Genomic DNA, 23,494 nt, shown 5'->3' with positions numbered 1-23,494 from the left:
AGCAAAATGCAAACCAAAAATAAATTTCCAAATTGATGGGGTTGAATTAAAACAGTAGAGGAAGAAAGGTATCTGGGAATGATAATATGGGCAGATATTAAGTTTTCTGAGCAGTGTAAACAAGTAACCAGGAAAGCCCATGGTGCCCTATCGATGATTTATCGAAAATTATCCGGTAGAGATAGGGAGGACATAATTCTACTGTATAAGGCAATTGTAGAACCACATTTCGAATACTGTTCTCAAGTATGGAGACCTCATCTGAAGAAAGACATCGAGCTTCTTGAAAGGGTCAAAAGACGGGCAACACGTATAGTGAGATCGGCAAAAGGGCGACCGTACAAGGAAAGACGCCGTATATGTGGGCTACAGATTTTGGCGACCAGGCACCTCAGAGGTGATCTCGTTGAAGTTTATAAGGCTCTGAGAGGGGTTAGTAAAATAAATGAAGGTGGAATTTTCACTGTTATAGAGAATTCGAGAACTCGAGGGCATAACAATGTTCAAGTTACATTCATTCAATTTACAGGGGAAGAGGTTTAGACTAGATCGTAAGAAGGTTTCTTTTCCGCCAGCGAAGCTTTGATAAAATCTAAGTATATGATGTCAAAAATATTTTGCATCCAGTTCCTTCGTTAGCACATCATATTAGCCGATCAGATTGGTCAGACAAGAACGTCGTGACTGCTGTATAACTGCATTCCTCTCTCGATGGTCCTGCATTACTTCTTTAATCACTGATTCCATTATTTTCCCCGTAACAGAAGTCAAGCTAACAGGTGTTTTATTCGAACATCTCCAATCCGCACCTGGAGTGGATAGATGGTATCCACTGCAGGTGCGTTATTTATATCTAGCTTCAACAATTTCTTCCACTTCTCTCAGTTATTACAAAATCATTTAGCACCTTGTAATTTGATACACAAAATACACTTATGGAATCATCCTCATCTCTAAAAAAAAATTACTCATGGGGTGGACGGAGATGCAAAATAACTGTTCAATTTGTCAGCATCCTGAGCAGGATCATCAACAGTAAAACCATTCATATCTAGCGGACCAATGTGATTCATGCCTCTCGTTCTGTTAACACGAGCAAATATTTCTTTCCTACCTGTCTTTGCATTCTTAACCAATGATTTCTTATAATCTGCCTTACCTTGCCTAATCCGCTTTGTGACTTGATTACAGATAGTTTATATCTACCACAGACTTCTGTGTTGCCTGATAATTTATACTAACTGCCTCTTGCATTACGTAATTTTTGAAGTGAAAACAAGTGCCATGCATAAATACAAAAAAAATAAAATTGGGCCCAACAAAGATCCTTAGGGGACACCAGAATCGATGAAATTGTTTTATAATGTGAACCTTCAACTACAACAGAAGTCAGGCAGTCCTTGAAGATATATTCTATTTAATGGTACACCAAATGCATGGGGAAGTTCTAAGAAGGCAAGATTTCAGTAATGGCGAGTAACATGAGTAAATAATTAGAGAATAAGCAAATGAAACATTTGGTTTTAATCTGGCTTGTAATAAAAAGAGCAAAAGATGCCCTGAGATACGTAAAAATGAATTTAAAAAAAAAAATCGGGAACATTGATTGTTACTGGTCTGTAATTATGTGGATTGGACCTATTTGCCTTTTTGAAGACTGCACGATGAAGGTTGATTTAAATGCAGAGGAATAACTTCCTTGGAAAATGTATAAAGTCAACAGATCTATGAAGATAAGGATAAGAACAGACCTGTATTTATTAATGAAAATTGTTGAGGAATACTCATGACGTTACTGTTATACATGTTTGGGGTCAAGCAGCACCAGTGGTTCCCCACAACTCCCCAATCTCATTGATGTAGAATTATGTTTATCTGGCCTGTTAGTCTAGGACCGTGGAATACTACCAACCCCTAGCTACCGTACCAGGCGTGGGGAGCCGGACCACGATTGGTTGATTTGGCGGGGCGAATCCTGGAGTCCCCTGAGCTCCCCCACCAAAAAAGTGAAGTTTTTGTTGGAAAGGATCGCACAGGAGGTAGAGTGAGTTAAGGAGTATAAGTGAAGAAGAGTGAAGAAGATAGATGATAGAAAGTCTTCCACCAAGAGTTTAGAAGTTAAGGGAATAGAGGGGCACCCCAGTGGAAGCAACCCACCCTCCACAAGGGGGACTGTTAAGAACAATAAAAGTATTAAGGTGGTAGGGCTCACAAGGTGAAGTCTCGCAAAGCAGATGAGGAGGACTTAGGAAATGCTCTGGGAATTTAAGGGGGACCGCAGTCATAGGGTTAGAACACCCTATGTGGAAGGCGTAGTGTTAGGGTAAGTCGCTACTGATGGTTCCCCCACAACTGTGCCGTCAGTATTCTTGCATCGTATACAGAACTCTGTAAATGCCAGAAGTGTAAGCAAGTGTAAGTGTAAGTGTAAGTATTTTCAGTGTCTAACGGCACCAGGGGTTTCCCCCATCTCCGCGTTGCTTTTATTGTGGGTGTACCAGTTCACTGGGAAGGCCAGAGATTTAAAAGAGTATGGATTATGGAAGTGTGGTGTTTTGTACCGTTGTTCCTCTGGCCATTTAGCCGCTGGACCTCTTCTGAGGCCCAACGTTGCCCCACTTACGCCCCGTGGAGGCAGACCAGGTACCCCGATAGTCTTTAGTTCACTCTGGCAGGTCCTGCCACCCAATTTCCTGAGATTTCAGTGGCTAGGACCTTAATAAAAAAAAAAAAAAAAATTTACACATATATGTATAGATATATGTGTGATATCTCTCGATTGCGTAGGGTGATGTCGCTTGAATAAGGATAGACCGAAATATGGGCGTAAGTTAATTTGGATTCATTGAATTTATGTGTGTGGGGGAATTCGCTTGTGTAAAGATAGAGAGGGGGAGACTGAAGACTGGGGGGTTAAAGGAGGAAGGATAAGGCCAATAGAGTAGGAGGCCTCAATTTGGTGTCAGCAGGACATGCCCATGCCCTGCCAGAAGGAAGAATGGGGGTGGCGTGGAGGGGAGGAAACAGTATGACCGTCTCCCCCCTGCCGGGGTGGGGTAGAAAGGGCCGGACAAGGAAGCCGGCACAGGTCGCCAATATGGCGTGTACCTGGCAATACACCACCTGGCTGCAGAGTGGTGGCTAGGCCAGCAGGTTCAGGACAGCATCACAACACTGGCCCCACCAGGAGGTACATCCAGGGACAAGGTCTCTACCGACTTGTTCAGAGATCGGTTGAATGCCGGCGTTGGTCATGGGATCAAGGTCTCATCCAGTTTGGTCATGGTCATTCTATTTCCATTTTGGGTGGTCATTGTTGGTATGTGGTCACTTCCACTGTTTGTTCTGTTGTCTGGGCGCCGATGCACTGTTGTCAGTCCTGCATATGGTGATTATCACATCCTAGGGTAGTTCGTTGGGTAAATTACATGCGCTGTCGGTCCAGTTGACAAGGGTGTCTGTGTTTGATTGTGATGTTCGTGGGAGCAAAGTCCCATCCGATATCGTGGTACTGTACTTTGATCTTTCTGGTACAGTTGACAAATTAATGGCACTCATGAGAGCAGAGTCCCGTCCGATGAGTTGTAGTTGTAGTCAGGTCCTGCATCATGCCAGAAGTGTGTTGTATGTGTCAGAATTGTGTTGAGTTACGTTGCTTTTCTGGCAACTTGGTGTCAGGGCCCCCTAGTGGGGCTCCACGTTTCCCGCCGCCACCACCACCACTGGGAGATGAGCCAATTGTCCATCGCTCTCTGGCTGTTTTCAATCAGGGTCACCTGAAGGTCCTGACGGGGTAGGTTACCCTCGTGCAGTCAAGTCGGTAGAGGGACCTGTCAGAGGACAAAAACACATCACTCAGTCACACACCTGTCGTGCTTTTTTTCTATATATAAGTGCATATATTCTGGGGGGGGGGAAAGTTGAGCAGACAGGTAAATAACAACAAACTACATATTTCTTTTACACATTTGCTCTGTTTCACCCATCTTCTTGCCGGACTAGCACTCCCCAAATACAACTGTGATAGACACTCAAGTTTTTTTTTGTGCGAGTTAAGTACACACATAGTTCTGCTCTAGCAGGAGTACCATTTACTAGCACACTTATACATAGTCATGATGATAGTGAAATAGAATTTCTGATGGTGGATCTAAAGGCGCAGAGTTTGAGATAGAGCTGAAAAACCAAAGTAGATAAGCAGTTATTTTCTCGAAGCAAGCTTTAAATCAGAATCAGAAATATCTGAGGAAGAAAACGAACTTTAAACCTAAGAAGAGATATTTGCAAAAGTATTTGCTTTATCAACAGCATCAGAGGCACAAAGCTCGTAAAAGAACCGAAAAGAGGGAATCTTGGGAGACCAAGAAATGGATTTTTTAAAATTCCAGAAAGGTTTTAAGTTGAAATGCAGGAAAAGTAAAGTCTCCACGGAGCCAATAAAACTGAAAACGAGTTTCCCCTCTTTGCTTTTCGCTTGAGATATGGAAAGTTATGGTAGAAGTAAGTAAGGGGGATTAAAGATAATAACTATTCTAAAGTTGAAGATAAAATACTTCACTCTGCGTACGAGTATTATTGAAATACAACATTCTAGATTACTTATCAAGTCAAGATCCAGATAAAAGGGGAATGTAAAAGATGCTATTTACAAATCCGTGCAATACTATATAAGTATATAATCTTTCGGGTTAAATGTGGGAATAACACTCTTTTATCTTACCTAATTTGTGAAGTCTTTGGTGCAGGCAGAACTCTTCAGGACATAACGAAAGACATCAGAAATTTTAACAAATATTTGGGATAGAACATTGTGTACATTAAAAACTTTAGATGAGGAATATTAAATTCTAGCGGGCTGAACGAAAATTTCTAGGGATTGGCTGAAAAATGATTGGTTATTGGAATTATGTGGATATCAACAAAGATGAGAGTGTAATCCGATGAGAGCATAGGGGCCCAGATGAGATTTAGAAAATAGGATTATTAGAAAAGAAGGGGACTTTTTAAGTCTCCTTTGAAAAGGATGTGGATTTGTCGGAATTGGTACAGAGGAGAGCAACAAGATTAATTAGGGGAACAAAAGGGTGCTCCTACCAGGAAAGATTTCAGTCCTGGAAACTATGCATCTGCGAAGAGACTTCATCGAAGTGCTTAAGACTTTAAAGGGATGGAAGGAATTAAAGGCTGATGACATCCTTACTCCCTTTCGTGCGACGCATATAAGGGGACAGAAACCGGAAAAAGATGGCGGCATTTATTGTTGGAACAAACTTTCATATGGTGTTGTGGAAGTGGGTAGTTTAAATAAATTTATTTGAGGAGGACTCATTTGGTTACCTTATTCTTCGTGTACCCCTTCATGTATCACCGCCTTCGGTCTGGCTGCTGGAAACAAACCTAAACAGACGAGTAACCTTCTGTTTATTAATCATCTGGCTAGATGGCGCCATTGCTCTTCCTGCCTCTTTAATGAAAGCTGACATTGGTACATCTTCAAGACTTCTGAGTACGTGGAAAGGGCCTAGGCTCGAACCCGTCGTTAAATGCCACGCTAAATTAACAAAATTGCACATTATTAAATTAAACTTCGGGACAAAACAATGTCCCCAAAACATTTTTGGGAAGACCGGGACATTGCATCCAAAAGCGGGACATCTAGTCGCCGCAGACAAAGATACAAGGAGTGGACAAGTTGTACACAAAGCCTTGGAAAGTTGACGTTTTCTGCAGGTAATTCAAACAACTTTTTAACATTATTTTCAACCATCCGTTACTCCAAACTTGTGACCTGCTCCATCTTGCGTGCCAATGACCACCATAACAACATACTCTACTGACATCTAACGATTAAAAAATAGCACTATCCATAACACCAATAAAGAAACATTGTATTTCATTACCAAAATACTGACCAAACTTTAACATTTGAAATTAAACAGATTTAAGATTAAACATTAACCGCGCTTACTCATCTGAGGGGATTATGGAACATTGCTAAACCTCATAATCGCGAAACCCTTGCGTTGACTTGATTTCTATTTAGCTGCTGTCCACCGACTAATATTTCACGGCGCTTTGCGTGACCTCCGATAACAGGATGGCTTACGTCAAACAACCTTTTCATTGAGGTGAAATTGGCTCGAGATAATAAGCATTTTCTTTTAAAAATGCTTTCGGGTTAGTCACACGAATCGCGAGATGTACACGCACTTGTCACGTGACCAGAGGTGATGTATCGCTTTAATTAGTGTGGACCACTAATTCGGAGGCAGGATGATGAGGAATGAAGCTTTCCTGCAGGCACCCCGAGCAAGGCCGTGACTGATTCTGTGGTCGCCATGAAATGATGTGAAATATTGCGGCGGAGATTACTCGTGCGCCTTTTCAGGCCGAAGTCGCTGCCAACCATAAGAATTCATTCATTTATCACCATCGTTTACGATACCGTCGGTGGCGCTTCTGTCCGGGAACCCCAATATTTTAAAAGTCCAGATGACGAAAGGGGAGAAAAAAATAAATAAATAAAGCGGAATTTTTAGTTTTCAGAAACAGGGCAGATCTTTCCAGTGGTAACACAAAGAAGTCTTTTGGTCCTGATGGCTCTCCACTTGATCTTAAAGCTTGTTCTGGCATTAACACTGTTTCTGTCATGTATCCCTCACCCTGTACTGATATTTTGCGTTTACACCCTCAAACATTTCGTCTTGCCACTGTTGAAAAACTGAACTCCATCTGTTGTTGTTGTTGTTGTTGTAGGGTTTTAGGAGCATCAGCAACTAAGGACATGTTGTTTCGTGAATATTGTCTAAATTGGTGTGTTCTACGGTCAATTTTAAGTTTGCTGGATGAAAAACCCGAATTTCCAGGAGAAAAAACCATGATACCATCATCTGAGACCTACTAACTGAGCCACGTTGCGAAAAACATGCATAAAGATTCCTCCAGTCATCGACGGGATTCGAACTCAGGTCTTTTCCACCCGGTGTGGAAAAGATGGCGATCCTACCAACTGTGCTACGCACCAAGGATTCCAATTGTTGTCGAAATACGTTTGGGGTGCGCACTAACATCAGCACCTTAAGCCATAATTGCTCCAGTTTATTATTTCTGTACTCAGTGTACCTTTACTGGTCGAATTGCACGTTGCGCAGGATTGAAAACCGAGAATAACCGACGGGGAACCCGATCCTCTCCCTGAGATCGGCTAATTACGGCTCCCACTGAAGAGGCTTTTAAAAATTCCGCAGCACGATTCGAACCCAGACCTTACAAACGAGTGAAAAGCGGCGGAACCACTATGCTGTCGCGAAGGACTCTATGATCACGTGTTCCTTCGATTAATAGCACAATCCAAGGCAGGGCTTTCAACGTTTTTCCTAGACACAGAAGAAAGATCGAATAAGAAATCAATGGTAATAAAACTGCTGAACTTCCCAGGTGTTCTGCTCAGCACTGATTGAAAAACCACTACAGCAGGAAAATCTCTGGGAACAGAATCAGAATGATGAAACGTCTTTTGAAAATCCTCAATGCAGACTTCGATTTCCTTTTCGTTCATTTTCATCTCGTCATAAATAAACGATGCTCCAAATTTCCGTGATCTACTGGGTGTGACCACTTCGATATTTTGGTGTCGGGCAGCATTTCAAATCCGGTGGCCACCGAACCCGATTTGCTACACTACAACAGAAGTAATATCAGCAGTAATGGAAAGGCCGGTTTATTTCTTTGCGAAACGTGCACCTGCACCGGACTCCTCGCATTTACAGGGACTCTGCGCTCTCTAAAAAAAAAAGAGAAAAAGTAAATTTTTCCAATCGGGCAAAGGAGTATTGGATTGCCAGAAACTCGTGAGATGTTTCAGTTGTCATTTGGACTGCATTAATACTTCTTTTCATTTATGCCTTTGCTTTGCCAGCCATCATTCCTGTCGTGTTCGATTCTTTCCCCCACCCTTAAAAAAACGCCCTCGGCAAATGCACGTGACGAAGTCGTTCGATATTCGGAATCGTTATTTGTCAGAAGCGTTAGAGATGAAAGGACTGCGACGGAGGTGGGGGGGGACACAGTCGAACGGCGAAAGAGCGGTGTTTGCGGAGTGGATTCGAGTCTGTTCTGACTCGACACACATTTCGTCTTGTGTACTCACTGCTGTGTCATTTTCGATTTGCGCAGTTTGCCTTCAGTGGTGGAGTAAGGTCAGAAGCCGGCTGTGCAGAGCTACACATCGTGTTTGTTCGTTATTCGTGGAAGGGTGTGCTCTGAGATATGCTTTTCTTTCTTTTCTTTTGTTGGTATTGTCTTACATTCAGCTGTAAGAATTAGTGAAGGATTAGTGGCTATCGACCGATAAAAGCAATTGGCAGATCGGTTGCTCACGATCCTGGAAGTTGTACTGCATACCGGATCTGTATAATTATGACCCTAGATGGCACTGCAATGCCCTCACCACATCTGGTCTTTACTATAACTTTTTCAAGAAGGGATATTATGATAAACGATAGTTGTAGCAAAATATGTGAATGCGGTGGTTAAATGATAATTTTCTTCAAGGTTTGAATTCGAACCTTTTGCATCCGATGCAGAGGATGGTGTATCCTCAAAAATGGACTGATTTTCCTGATACTCGGACCCCTCTTGGTTGATTTCCTTAAATGACGTCGAAGAAGGGACAGAGGGCGTGATGTTAATCTGCAGATGATCTCAAGATTGATAGAGAAGTTAAGGAACAGTGCCCAGCAGAGCTTCAGGATAACTTAGATAGACTTCAGGGGTGGTCAGAAAAGTGGTAGCGCATAAATACAGGCTCTCGCACTTGGGGAACAGCAATCCCAAAATAACTTCCTCACTTGATGGAGCTATATTACACACAGAGGAAGAAAGAGGCTTGGGATTTCGGGAGGACCCATGGTGTGCTATCGATGATTCATCGAACATTTGTTTGTGGATTGCCCCTAAAGAAAGACATCGGGCTTCTTGAAAGAGTCCAAAGAAAGAACAAGGTGCTCGGTGAGATCGGCAAAGTACAAATGAGGAAAGAATATGTGGGCTTAGAGAACTTGGTATCCCTCTCTAATTAGGCATCCCTTAAAGGAGAATTTATTGAGGTGTATGAGACTGAAAGATGAAAACAAAATGAACGAGAGTGAAATTTTCCCTATTATAAATGACTTCAGAATTACGAGTCAGAAATTCAAATTACGAGGAAAGAGATTTGGACTAATATTTAAGAAGTTTTCTTGTAGTTAGCGAGTTTTGATTACTGAAACAAGTTACTTCTATAGGTGGCTGAGGCTGATAACTTGGGCAAATTTAAAGGTCCGCTTGATTGACACCTATTTGAAGATGGAGTCAAATAGGTCGTTCATTTTCATTTAATTTAATTTAATTTAAATTTATTATTTTTAGAACGGTCTCGGGCTTCCTCACATTGTATAGAAATACTGACACGTGAAGTTATGCTAACGCTGAACCTCCGAGAAGGCATCAGCAGGAGAGCTACCAATAAGTCTTTGTACAGACCAAAAAAAAATCCCAGATCGGAATAGATTTTAATTTATAATATTAAATTGTTTACTAACTATACCACTAGATGGCGCCACGAAATCTAGACAATATTGGAGTCTTGTGGGGGAATGTCTTTTAGACAGTTTCATATTTTTTTTTCCTACCAACGTTTCAGTTTTTTTTTTTTTTTTTCCTTTCGAACTGATACCATCTTATTTTTCTCCTACAAGCCCGAAATGTCATTTGGTGATTGACCAGCCGATAGTTATTAGTTAGTGGCAACGTGACCTAGTATGGTGGGTTGTCTGACATCTCTCAACCCTTTCATTACTGCAGAGTTGACTAAGACGATGCGCATTTCCCTAATAAGTGCTTCGAGGCCACACACGTGATTGCGTGCATCGTGTGATGGGTATGATTTATTGCTTTAATTAGTGGTGTGTGGACAAATGTCCAATACGATAATGGACCTTGTTGCAGATAGCGAGAGTTGGAATTAGAGTAATTCCGAGGTCGCCAGCGAGTGACGCAAATTCACAGCTCCAACTTTATCTCGAAGTTAATGAGAATATTAACAGCGAGCAGAGGAAACTTTGCCTTTGTAGCAATTACCGGGAATTCCCCTTAAAGAGGCTCAGATTCCACCTAGATGGTTCAATGTGAGGCACCGCTACATGTACGCAATACAAGTGAGCTGCGATTGGGAAATTACGCACCTTATGAGCCCTGACTGTGACTGCGCGCAGATAAGCAATTATCCTTTGTACCTTGAACAACGAACGTGGCTGGACACAAAAGGAGCATCGCTCTCGTTGTTCTGAAGTCGGTACGACACTTCAGAACAACGAGAACAACGCAAAATCCTTGGATATCAGTCATCGACATCTTGAATGGGCTAGCGTTTCACTATTTGGAGTCTCCGGACAGCGTGGACCAGTTGAAGCAATGAGGTATCTTCATTAATACAATATAAACAACGTAATAACGAACTGCATATAAGGGGTGACCATTCAATTCGCGGACTGGTGCAAGATCTTATCTTAATTGTCATCATCTGAATCTTCTGATTTCTCCTTCTCGAAATACTTTTCCTTCAACTTCACATACTTTAGCCACCGTCGTACCTAAGCATTAAATGAGTCTCGCAAGCCATTTTTTGAAAGACTGGGAAGCCCTTCCGTTGTGGCTTTGTGAGCATCGTTGTGACGGACGCGAAACGCTTGCCTTTCACCGCTTTCTTCAGACGTGGAAACAAGAAGAAATCACACGGGGCTAAGTCCGGTGAATAAGGGGCATGTGGCAGAACCTCGACACCTATAGCAGTGATCACTGTCTGACACAATATTAGCTGAATGGGGTCTGGGGTGGTCTTGATGGATTAACCTCTTCAGACCAGAATATGGCTGTCCTCCCAAGGCACTCATTACCACACCCTTCATTCATCTCTTTAACTGTTTCCAATGCATTTAACCTCATCTGACACAATAACGACTCACATATCTCTGTTCAATCTGTATGTCCGACATGATGCTTGCTTCAAAACGATCGTCAGTGACACGCGGCTAAAAAAAACTCTCTTCACGCAACACTAGCTGGATAAGTACTGTCATGCGCAAACAGTCTGCTCAGTAGCGATCAGGGAGAACCCCCTAGCGGCAGTTATGGAAAGTTCGCGCGGGAAACAATAAATCTTGCACCAGTCCGCGAATTAAATAATCGCCCCTCGTATTAATGAATTATAATATTGTTTGGATACCGTGAGCAACAGAATAATGCACCGTTATGAAAAGCTACAAGAATAATTACTGGTGGCATGATTATAATCATGAATCATTGGATGAATTTTTTCCCTCAAATCTTCAGAAGCAGGTTTTGCAGTTTATTCCCCTTTTGGAACAAATGACCTGCTAAAAAACATAAAAAAAAATAAGAAAATAGATTCCCGTTACATTTTTGAGCATTAGAGTCACGTGCCAGCAGTGCACTACCTGCTCTCGTGTTTGCCGACTTGAATACATTCCGATGGGAGCCAGACATAAGTGACAGCAGTCTGAATATTCTGCTGTTTCTTAAATAAACGTCTCTCAGCGCGACAACTGTATTGATTGCGCATGACAAGGATGAGAGGGTTGTCTTCTGTATTTGAACGTTTCGAGTCAGGTGGGCAGCCGTGAACATCCGAGTTGCCTATCGATTATCTATTCCGCGCTTCCAATACTGAGGATTCGCGGTGTTCATCTGGAAAAGTTCCGAAGTGCAAAAGAGCCAGAAAGATGTAGATCTCCGCCCTCGTGCACGAATGCGGACACAGAAGTGGAAACAAATGTGACAGCCGCTTGATGCACGACGCCAGATAAAAGATGATTTTTGCCATAGCTGTTGGCATCAGCTTCATAATTTGTCCTCTCTGCTGGAAAACAGCGGTAAATTGTTCTCTTTTAACACACCAGGAGCTGCTCCACAAACACATTTCAACATTTTGCCTCCAATCATTTCATAAAAGAAAGCTGCGGTATCTAAGAAACACATTTCAGATTGCCCAAGGAGCCACGCAGCTTCTACCATTTATTTCTACTTCCAGAAAAGCGTGCTCTTTTAAAATCTTAACTACGAATTTTTTAAAGAAATAAAATTTATAGAAAAAAAATCAATTTCCAGAATTTAGAATTTTTTGTTGAAAACCAACCAATTTCAAGAAAAAAATTAGTATAGAAAAATTATTTTACTCAGAAAAAATGCGATAGAAAAAATTTATTTTTCCAGAAAAATTAATAGAGAAAAAAATCATTTTCCAAAAATACTATAGAAAAGTCGACTTTTACAGAAAAAATTTAATTTCAAAACTACTGTAGAAAAGTCGATTGTTTTCCAGAAAGATTTAATATGGAAAATTGATTTCTTCCAGAAAAAGTTTACTATGGAAAATCTATTTTTTTTTTGCAGAAAAAATGCTATACAAAATTAATTTTTCCAGCAAAAATAACGTAGAAAAATTATTTTCTGAAACTACTATAGAAAAGTCGAGTGTTTTCCAGAAAAATTTTATATGGAAAAATTGATTACTTCCACAAGAGGTTTACTATGGAAAAATCGATTTTTCTCCACCAAAAATGCTATAGAAAAATTAAAATTTCCAGAAAAAGTAATATGCAAAAATTATTTTCCAAAAATATAAAAAAATTTATTTTTTACAGAGAAATTTAGATATGAAAAGTCGATTTCCTCCAGAAAAAGTATAGCATGGAAAAATCGATTTTTCCAAAAAAATTGTATAGAAAAATTAATTTTTCCAGAAAAAATATAGAAAAAATATTTTTACAAAAAAATAATATAGAAAAAAATTATTTTCCTAAATAATATTTTTCTTAATTTTTTTTTCCGAAATAATTTTTTTCTTAATTTTTTTCGAAATAATTCTTTTCTTAATTTAAAAAAAAATTTCCGTAATAATGATTAGAAAAGTCCATTGTTTTCCAGAAAAAGTTTGCTATGGAAAAACTGGTTTTTTGAAGAAAAATTACTATGAAAAAATTGTTATGAAAAATTGATTTTTTCGAAAGAAAGTTTACTGTGGAAAATTGCGATATTTACAGAAAATTTTACTGTATAAAAATTAGCTTTTTTCCCCCCAGAATTACTATAGAAAAATCTCTGGCTACGCTTATGTTCATAGGTTATGGAAGCAGCAGAATTGCTCTCAACATTCTAAAATTATTTAAAAATAATAATAATAAAATAAATATTGAATTGTGGCTAAAATCACGCCACCTAGTAAATCCTTCACGCCCCCAATAGTTTAACTTTAGAAGCATTTCATAAACGTGCAACAAAAATGGATGCAGTTTGGAGCATGCGCCACCCACACGCACTGTTTATGATAAGACCCCGTTATAAACAATGTTTAAACTTTCCACGCTCTGAGCAGACACCGCAGCAAAGAATTCAGTTTAAATGCAGCCTCCCACCAGAACTCATATCAGAGTGAGGTTACCCTTCGCAACTCACGAGGCTAACTCTTCCCCCCTCTCGTGCTGTTAGAAGTGAAAATCGATAAACAAAGATTAGAGACGGTTATTGCCCTACATGTGTCGATCCAACCGGAGAGGTCGTGACCCTTCGTAATAACACACAGAAGCGTCGATGTTTAAACATATACAAAACGACGCTTATTAAAAACTGCGGCATCGAAAATAAGCGTTCCCAGTGGCGCAATTTGCTACGGAATGCCTGGCGGTGAGGGCCCCGAGATTAATGAGATCGGAGCTGCCAAGACGGTTAATACTCACGGACTCTACTTATCGGGGCCGTACAACGAGTCAAGAACGGGTCATGGGCACGGAGATAAGGCCGCTTCCACACAAACAATAATTAACAAGTCCGCGGAGAACTCCACAAAATGCGCGCAGTTTCTTCGCAAGAATCGACAGCTCGTCTGCATCGCAAGACACAATAAATCGCAATTTACCTGAGGTAAGTAATCGATATTTATAAAAAGTAACCTCATCGAAGCGTGCTACGATTGACTTTCGTTAATCCCGGTAAATGTTACTCCGACATTCCCCACGTTGGCAGTGAATCGGTGATTAGTGCACGACTCCATTACATCGTATATCTGAATAACTGCGGTGATCCCTGGTCTCGAGAGTGTACTTTGTTTCACCCGATTGCTAATATTCTGGGAATGTACAAAAGTTCATTTGATATTAAAATTCGGCCGATTATTATTTATTTATTTTTCTTAATTTCACGTTCTTAGACTAAGGCGCATTTAGGGCTAGAGCCTCAAGCTGCGAACAAATTTGGACTATGTATATAAAGTGCTTGGCATCATAATACACAGCCATTTCTGAATAAACAGAAAATTTTTTAAGGTGGCATCGTTTTAGGTTATGAAGGTATTCACAATATGAGATATAACCTAAAACGATGCCACCTTAAAAAATTTTCTGTTTATTCAGAAATGGCTGTGTATTATGATGCCAAGCACTTTATATACATAGTCCAAATTTGTTCGCAGCTTGAGGCTCTAGCCCTAAATGCGCCTTAGTCTAAATACATCATACACCATCAGGCATCTCTCATATTGTGGAGTTATACTTCATAACTGTTTTTGCCATCATTGCATCACTTGGGTACCTACCCACTCACTGAAGAAGGGCCAAATAGCCCTGAAACAGTGCTGTCTGGGTGGTGGTACCTATCTGAGAATAAGTAACATTAGTCTTCTCCTTAGGTGAAGCGTTACTTATTCGAAGTAGTGCAATATCATGGCAACTCGTTGTGAAGGTATTCACAATATGAGATATAACCTAAAACGATGCCACCTTAAAAATTTTTCTGTTTATTCAGAAATGGCTGTGTATTATGATGCCAAGCACTTTATATACATTTCACGTTCTTAATAAAACATATAATTTCTTGAAAAACAGTAATTTATTTTAGTATTAAATATTATAAGATTTCTCGTAGAACAGCATATGCAACTTGGAGGGATTAATGATTTACTAAAGAGACTGTCATTAGAATTGTGAGTAAGATCAAGTCACGTTCTTAACAAGCAGAGTGGAATTAAATGCCAGGAAAATCTGGCGAGAGGCCCGTCTCAGAGATGGAGACTTCGGTTTCTATTCCGGAGGACGAGTTTCGTAAGTCACATGAGGACCGCGCCATTCATGGTCGACTTTGTTATTCAGGGTTTGAACTAGTGACGGGCAAAATCAAGAGGACATAATCCATTATTTCGATTATATTTATGTCATTCGAATGATTATTTTGTTTATGGAAAATCATTCGGTGCCTGATCTTAACATGCTCCAATTTGCAGAATTTTAGCCTTTCTTGGTAAGAGAACCCTCTGGTTCCCCTCACCAATCTTGATGCCCTTCTCTGTACACGTTCAAGCAACTCTACATCCTTCTTAAAATGAGGTTTCTAGACTGTACACAGTACTCGAGGCGTGACCTGACCATTGCCTTATACAGAGGGACAACCACCTCCTTTTTCCTACTAGCAAAATTCCTGTATATCATTGACGATACCCCAACGACATGCTCTGGCAGTCTGTCTACACTGCTCAGAAAACTTCATATCTGACTGTACAATTACTGCCAGGTATTTTTCATTTTCTACCACTCTAAGCGTAGTATCACCACAGTTGGTACTTTTCTCTGGGATTACTTCTACCCATATGCAGTACTTTGCATTTGCCAATGTTAAAATTTAGTTGCTATATAGAGAGAGAGATAATCTTTATTGCCCTTCACGGCCATAAAGCCAGGGGTTTATAGCCTTCCGATACTTCCGGGATAATCGAACAATTATTTACAAAACAAAGGTAATTATACAAACGAAAACATATTTTAATACAAAGGAGAGAACTCCTCACGAGAGTTAGGTCTGATTGAGCTGGCTTAACATCGAGATAAGAGCACCAAGCTCAATCAGACAGGAACAGATGCAAGGTACACATCAGTCATTGCGGATTAGTCCTACTAGTCATAATTTTTTGCCGGTAAGTCCGGTCAACAGCCAATTTGTTCAAGTCGGCGTCAAGTGCCTGGGTTTGCTTGAACATTTGCTGAGGGAGGAACCTGTCCGAGAGATGGAGTCGTGCTGAACGCGAGTAGAGCTCGGGATTGGCCCTAAGGGTAGCAGGTGGAATCCTCCAGCCACAGGTATCCCAGAATGAAGGTGTTGCAATTATGCCTATTATCATCTTGACTGTTGCTAGGAGGCGTTGGTCGTCGACTAAGGTGGGAAGCCGTGGAATCCGGAGAGAATAGGCAAGCTGCGTGATGCGAATCAGAGCTGGAAGGTTGTGCTTCCTGTTGGCCCACTTTAGGAGCCAGAACTCTGCGGCAAAGAGTGGTTTCTTTATTGACGGTGCCGCTGAAATTCAAATTTCAGCAGCATAGAGTAAAGGTGGAAAGATAACTGTTCTTATGTACCTCACGGTTGTCTTTTTATCTGTGATATGAAGGAGATGCTGTTTTGCTATCCACCGGAGTCTTGAAGCACATGTGAGGAGCATGTCTATGTGGGCGTTGAATCGAAGTTTGGAATCGAATACAACGCCCAGATCACGATGGCTGGACAAAATTGGGATGAGGGTGTTGCCGACCGAAGGCTGGAGAGAAGAAGGAGTTTGCTTCAATGAATATACCATGAATTCGGACTTAGCAGGATTCATCTTGAGCCCAACTGGCAGAGGTAATATGAGACTGCAGTGAGAGTGTTGTTAATTGCCGCTTTTACCAGATCTAGGTCTTGGCCGAGGATGATGGGAGTGAATATCTTGAGATCATCCGCATAGCTCAGTAGACATCGAGAATGTGCAACCAGTGGTGAAATAATAGATGAAAACAGAAGGCCCGAAAGGACCCCTCATTGTGGGACTCCTGCAGTGACGGAACTTGTAAGGATGCGATCTCCTGTATGACGCTTTATAACTCTGTCATGCAGAAGAGAGGAGAGAAAGCATAGTATGTTCCCTATGATCTGGAAGTGGCATTCCAGGAGAGTGAGAAGTTGGTTGACTTGAACGGCATCAAATGCGGCCTCAATGTCTAAGTAACACCTAGTTCTTGCCTTTTCTCAAATTCTGACAAGATAGTACTCGTGGTTGCTAGCAGATTGGTGATCGTTGATCTGTTTGGAAGGGAGTAGTGAATTTGGGCTGGATTACTGGATCTTGTCAAGTGAGAATGGGAAGTAAGGCCTTCTCCAGGAGCTTCAGCAGGCTGCAGGAGTTGGAGGGGTCGGTAGTGTTTAGGTTGCGATGGCGACTGAACTTTAGCTAAAGGTTTGATGAGATAGTTTTTCCACTGCTGTGAGAAAATCTGGTTCGAGAGTAACTGGTTGAAGATAATTAAAAGTGGCTGAATAATGTACAAAGTTAGGCATTTGAGCATGAATTGGGGAACTCCATCATCATCGGTGGTTGACGAGGCAGGTAGAGAATTGATGGCTACGATCAGCTGTTGTTTTGTGATCTGAATGATATTCAACACTTCGTGATGGGTGGGCTCTGTTGGTAGAGCCAGATCTGAGTTTGGCATAGGATTACGGTTAAATTTTTTTTTTTTTTTTTTTTTTACTTTGTGACGAAATCGAGCCATAATTCAGGATCAAGTTGCAAAGGAGAATGAAGGTTCACTTTCTTGTATGGAATTTTTCCTTTAGCCAGATCACGGTTAACGTACAATTTGATTGCCTCAGATTTCAGGCGATTAAATTGAGCCCGCGCCCTTGAATTGAATAAACGATGCGATCATTGACATTTTGCGACTGTTTCCATGTGCGATGGAGCTGTTGCTTCAGCTGGAAAGTCATTTTGAGTTCCGAATTCAACCAAAGTCTTGTATATGGACTGATTGTGATTTTTCTAGAGGCAGCATATTTGGCAACCGTGTTGATCCAGTTTGTGAGAATGTTCACAGCTAGTTCTGGGTCACAAGTCTCTAAGGCCATCCCATCCAGGGAATGAGAGAGGCGGCTCTGATGCACTTATCTATATCAAGTAAGTTTGGGGCTAGTGGTGTCAACCTTTTTTGTTGTCCTTCTGGCTTCTAATTTGGGGGCTGGCGGATATGCAGTCACATGTATTGGGATATGATCAGAGTCAAATGACGTTTCTGCAATGTAATCAAGGGTGCAAGGGATAAAGGCTAGAACTAGATCTAAGAGGTCATTCCCCGTGGTCTGAGCTTCATTAATAAGTTGTAAGTCAGCACATCTCAAGTGTGCAAGAAGATCCTTTTTCAGATTAGATAGCTGAGGAGGTAAATTGAAGTCACCACAAATTAAGTGAGACAAATTAAGATCTCCCACAAATTAAGTGAGAAGCCGTGGGATGCAGCTGATTGATTAACCAGTTGGGTACTTCAAGGATGATTTGCTGGGAAGGCGTTGGGGGTATATACACCACACAGACGTCAAACGTCACAAAATTGTGTCCTAACGTAATGATGATTGCTTCATAATTGGGAGAGTTGCTGGATTTATTATCCAATAGCTTGAAAGCAGATTTCTTGTAAAATATTGCGACGCCTCCACCCTTGCGTGCAATCCGAGATGTGAATACGACCCTATAATCAGCTGGAGCAGCTGCCGCTATGAAATCTTGATCATCATTGAGCCAGGTTTCGGTAATGGCGAGCAGATCAAAATATCCGGGGAGCAGAATTTGCTCCATAGTGTCAAGCTTGTTCCTAAGACTACGCACATTCTGATGAAAGATGGTGCAGGCAGGTACTCTAGGTACTGTGATGCGGACGGATGGTCTCTGACATGGCACTACGCGATTCAACAGGGTGTGTCTAGGATTCACGATCACAGGTATCGGCATATTGGTGTTCTGTGTCTGTGCTTCTGGTTGCGGTAACGAGATCTGTGATTGCTATGAATCAGGGTACCATTGGTGGAAGTCCTTTCCATTACTTCTATATCGCTGCCCTTTATGCCCGAGATATGGCATAACAAGAACTTCAGCAGGCCAGATTTCAGGATTGAAGTGCTTCAAAATCTGCAGCAACTACATCGATCTTAAAGGAGGCGTAGGTGGGATATTTCGTGGATAGCTTGGTGACTCTACCATTCATTTTGAATGCAGCAAGAAGGTTTTCCACATCATCAGCTGTGGTAACAGGGGACAGCCTACTACTGAAGACATTACGCATCCGCTTGTCCATCGTTCCAGTGTTCGCAATTTGCACCTTGTTGAAGTGCGGATTGGTTCCAATAACTTTAAAATTGGGGCTTAGTTCCTTAAGAGTTGGATTACAGGTGAGTGTTCTTTGTTCTTTTATTCCTTGGCTTGCAATCATTGCATACGTTGTAGTGTCTCTATGGGTCTTTACATTAGATACAAATGTAGTCCCAGTATAATGGTTACCTCTCACGTTGTTTCAGGTGGAGCCACAGTTGCGATATACTACAGCAGCCAAAGCATTATCTGGTTTCGAGAGCGAGGACCCCATATCTGAGTTTTGTGATTGCGAATAGGTGGAACGTGGCAGGTTCTGCTCCTGATGACTTCTTTGGATCTTCTGGGAGGCAGTATTTCCTGAGTATCCGTTGGCATCTGCTGTGTTTTCAGCATATACTGGTCTAGTGCTACGTTCAGGGCACACAACTTCAGCCTCACATATTGTAAGAATAGAGGATGGAGAGGGGTCATGTGGTAATAAAGATGGGGTGGTTTAGGTAGGAGCTCTCGGTTTCGCATGAAAGTGTCCGTCAGGAGGATGCTGCTCATGATGGTCAGTTTGAACAGCAAGATCACAAACAGATTGCTTCAGGTCATCAAAGTTTTTCCCCAACACCTCCAATGTTTTGTGTATGCATTCATTGTGTTCTCGTAGTCGCTTGTTTTCAACAAGTAGGTCTGCGAGGATATTATGAATTGGGGATAGCTTCACACATAGAGTTGTCTCGATATTTGTGAGGAGCGAGACAAAGAGTGGACTGTGTTCGAGTGATGCTTGATTAACAATTGCGGAGATCTCTGTTGATAGGATGTTATCCTGTTATAAACTAATAGATTTTTGCATGATGAGTTCTGAAAGGCAGTTTTGTTCTGCCAGTAATGAGTCAGGTACCAATTCCTCATGTGAATCTGGCGATCTCAGTTTTTCCGTGTCTACTTCAGGTTCGGGTTGGTCCTGTGCTCAGGTGTATCCGAAATTTGCTTAACGTCGATGTTAAAAGTTTTTGTCAGCCTATCGACTTAATTTCCATAGATCTTGTTGCAGTAGCTCATCGTGATGACTGTCGTTAACCACCCTGCCAACCTTTGCATCATCTGCAAACTTAGGCATTAAGCCTGATATGCCTTCATCAGTATCATTGATAAATATTGAAAACAACAACGGGCCACAGTGCTGAAACCTGGGAAACTCCGCTAATAACATTAGTCCACGAAGAGCAGGGCCCATTGATATACATTCTGTGTCCTTCCACTTAACCATCCCTTAAGGCCACATTGCATCAGTTTGTACAGAAGTCTTTTAGTGGAACAGTATCAAGTCTTTCTGAAATCCAAGTATACGATGTCAAAATTATATTTCGATTTCACTTCAACAGATTGGTAACTTATCATCACAGTAACTTATCAGATTGGTTAGACAAGACCACTCTTTAACGAATCCATGCTGTCATTGCAGTATAATTGCATGCCTATCCAGAAGAGCCTGCATTACTTCTGTTACCAGTGATTCCATTATTTTCCTCGAACAGACGTGAAGCTAAACAGGTCTGTAATTACTCACGTCGCCTTTTGATCCGCCTTTATGAATTAGGGATATAATTCACCCATCTCCAGACCATAGGAACCTCGCCTGAATCCAAGGATGCTCTCATAATTATGGCTAAGGGTTTGCTTACCTCCTTTTCTGCCACAATTAATATAATTGGATAGATTCCATCCACACCAGCTGCTTTTTTTAATGTCCATCTTCCAATTTCTCCTACTCTTCCTTTCACTTATCACAAAGTCATTTAGGTCCTCGTAGAGTTTGATAAACTTCTGGCATCCTCTTCCCTAAAGAATTCCTCATGTGTGAATGTAGATGCAAAATACCCATTCAATTTATCCTTAACCTGAGCAGGGTCATCAACATAGACATCAAGTGACCCAATGTGATTCAACCCTTTCCTTCTGCTGTTAATAAGCATAGAAGTATTTGCTGTTTTTCTTTGCATTCTTTGCCAGAGGCTTCTTAGATTCTGCCTTAGCTTGTCTAATCTTCTTTGTGACTTCATTACTATATTTATATCTACCATAGGCTCCTGTATCGCCCACGTGGGTAGCACAGTTGACATGATCACCGTCCTCCCCACATCGGGTGGAAAAGACCCGAGTTCGAGTCCCGTCGATGATGTGAGGGATTTTTATAGGCCTTTTTCACAATGTGGCAGAGTTAGTTGGTCTCAGGGGAGGGTACCATGGTTTTTTTCTCCCGGAAACACTGATTATTCGTCCATAAATCAGAAAGTGGACCTCGGAACACACACTATTTACAGACGGCAAACACGGAGCAACATGGACTTTGTCGCTGATGCTCCAAGCCTTGCTACAATAACAACAACTTCTGTATCACCTTGATAATTTATATGCATCCATGCATTTTTCTTCTGTGCCACTCGTCTCAATAGTTCATCGGACATCCATTTATCCCTTGAACAGTATTTCTTCTTTGGTATCAAAAGCCTGGTAGCTTCTTAGATTACTTTCTTGAATACTTCTATTTAGAATTTGCTGTTGGAAACATCATGATTAGTCCCATTTCACATCATTTAAAAACTGTCTGAAAGCACTACAGACACCCTTATGAAAGCGTTCGATTCAAAGTTCGAAAGCATTCCATTCGATATCGTTCGATTATTTTATTCGAATGAAACAGTCAAATTATATGATTCCATTATTTAAATTATCGAAATCTCTCAATCATTAATTATTCGATTATGTGCATCCTGGCCGTGAATAGAGTTGCTAGGTTGATTAATTTGTCTTCTCCATGATGGCGTTCCACGGTTTCCAGTGCACATTGGAGAATAAGACGACCTTAGAGATTGTGAGGGATTTTCCAAAGGTTGTGCCATCTTGGTACCCACTGTTTCAAACCGAGTTAACTTTGAGATATATTGATCGGATCGAGGACCTGATTGGAGAATAAAGTTCTCGATCAGGCGTTTACATCAAGCAGCGCTCATCAAAGAAGTGTTTTTCATCCCATGAAATTTTACGATCTCTCTGTGATAAGGTGAATATCGAAATTTATTTTTGTCTTCTTTTCAGTTGCTAGGATTTGAGTTGATTTGCTGACATGTACGCTTAGACCACTGCTTCCTAGATAACTGAAGAAGTATTGATTGTTAATGCATCCGATGAGGCTTTCGAAGATATTAAGAAGACCAAAAAGCGACTGAGTTGGTTCTGTAATATTTTATGGTTGTGTATTGTTTCCAGACCTTATGGACAGAGGCTGTGTCCAATATTTTGTTGAAGATGTGGAGGAAGATGTGCTTAGTTACAATAAATAGAAGAAACGTTCCAGGGGAAGCAGATGAAAATGTGTTTTTTGGAAGTAATTTCTCATAACGCGAGGAGATCTGTCTTTGAATTTTCTACTCTTTCGATTATCAAAGAATAAAAGAGAAATATGCGGTTTTAATCCTTTTATCCATAGTGGAAAACCCCCAAAATACTAAATGGAACTTTAGGACTTCGGTGAGTCTTTTTTTGTACTCGTCTGTTAGCTGAAAGGCATTTGCAGAGCAGGTAACGTAAGAAGTTAATTCCGTGGAGAGTCGACAATTCTCGAAGTACCTTGCGAGAAGTAAAGGAGCATCAGATAAGTAGAAAGCTATTAAAGTCACATTACGATACAAAGGAAAGACAGAACCCTGGGGACACAGCAGTTTGCGAAATATCCAGAGAGAGAGAGAGAGAGAGAGAGAAGAGAGAGAGAGAGAGAGAGAGAGAGAGAGAGAGAGAGAGAGTTTTCCAAGAACAGCGACGCAAACTATAAGACCTTTCCTTCTTCTCAAGGAGAAGAAACTCGGTAGATGAAAATCCAAGGGTAATTCCTTGTACCACCTTTGGTAACAGCAGCAGGAGGGCATCTAAGGAGTGCTGTTATTTGATGACTCGTATTTCTCCAGAAAAATATCATCTAGGATGAATGCGAATCTGCTTAGAACTGCGCATGCTCGGTTTATTTTACGAGATCTCTAAAACGGTGTTGGAATGATTGGAAGTCGTGTTGCATCGAGTTAGATATTGCGGACGGACGTCTGCACACAGCTGGTGGCGCCACCTATTTTGTGTGTACTAGGAGTGTACGGATGTTTTACAATTGTGCCGGGGCGCAGTCGGATGGTGCGCGGTTATTTTTGTTTTTAAAAATGTTTTCTTTTGAATTCCCCCTCCCCGGAGCCTCGTTGCCTCAATGAACGCCTCTTAGACACGCGCATAAATGAACGCAAT

Source organism: Mastigoproctus giganteus, chromosome 9, assembly GCF_048544385.1.
Source record: "Mastigoproctus giganteus isolate SK-2022 chromosome 9, ASM4854438v1, whole genome shotgun sequence".
In the NCBI taxonomy this organism is placed as follows: Eukaryota; Metazoa; Arthropoda; class Arachnida; order Uropygi; family Thelyphonidae; genus Mastigoproctus; species Mastigoproctus giganteus.
The sequence above is the reverse complement of the archived record's forward strand: the minus strand, read 5'-3'. Positions refer to the sequence as shown.